A 1,160-nucleotide genomic window follows, 5' to 3' on the forward strand; every position below is an offset into this window, starting at 1 on the left:
CACCCACTCTCTTGTCCGGCCCCTGGCCCCTCTGTCTGGGCAGGAGCCTGGCCCCGCTGGCCTGTCTGTCCACACTGACCTTGAGCCTCAGGTGGGTCACTTGGGCCCTGCCTGGGTGCTCGCCCCTCCCCAGGTCCAGTTCCTTCCCTTCCCTCCCGTCCTGATTTCCTGCCCAGGACCTGGCTCCCTGCTTCCTGGGCGAAAAGCAGCAGCTGGAAAGGATCCAGTGCCCAAAGCCCAGACTTGCCTCCTCCCTGAGAACCCTGTGCCTATGAGGGGTGCCTGGCACGGCCCCCCACCCACTCGGTGACACCCCAGCCTGTCCCTCCCACGCCCCTTCCCCATTCACTCATTAGACACCCGGGCTCCTCCTCACCGCCGATGCCCAGGCCCCCAGGCCTTGCCTCCCCGCCCCACAGAGAGCACCCGTCAACCCCACGGTGGCCTCCACAGCGCCTGGCCCTCGGCAACAGACCCCCCAGGGCCGACCGTCTCGAGTCCCGTGGCCCCCAGCGCCGCCAGGCCCAGGCCCCGCCATCCACAGCTCCTGTCCCCCAGGGGCCAGGCATCACGGCCGTCCCCAGGGAGACAGAAACACGCCAGGAAAGCTGTCACTGGCCCGCACTGCCACCACGCCTGGGTGTGCACAGAAACCGCTCAGCTGCTGGATTTACCAAAACACCTTTTATTTACAAAAGTGAACTCGCACTGTGAGCAACAGCTGACCCTCGCCTGGCCACGTGCTCCAAGGGCAAGCCGAGGCAGCGGGGCGGGGGCGGGGCGGGTTTTCCTCCCTAATGCGTGCTCCCCGGGGCTGTGGGCAGGGGCAGGAGCTCCTTGGAGAGAGCCAGGCTCCGTCTGCAGACGCCCCTGCTGGCAAATTGCGTGATTCTGCCAATCGGTGCCAACCATCCTGGCCTGCCCTCTTCCCCGTGAGCCTCAGGCCCTGCCCCACCCCTGGAAAAATAGGCGACTTTTTCCCAGTCCCTGCTACTGCCCGTCTGTCTGCCCAACAGCAGTGGAAGCCCCCGACTCGAGGAGGAACCAGGCAGCTTTCCACGGCGTGGGAGTGGGAGGGCCGGGTGGGGCGGGGAGGCCTGGAGCAGGGCTGGGGACCCGAGAGCAGCGGGGACGTGGGACCCCCCACAGGAGGTGTACAC

The sequence above is a fragment of the Bison bison genome, unplaced genomic scaffold (assembly GCF_000754665.1).
Source record: "Bison bison bison isolate TAMUID 2011002044 unplaced genomic scaffold, Bison_UMD1.0 scf7180017846615, whole genome shotgun sequence".
NCBI classification, from domain to species: domain Eukaryota; kingdom Metazoa; phylum Chordata; class Mammalia; order Artiodactyla; family Bovidae; genus Bison; species Bison bison.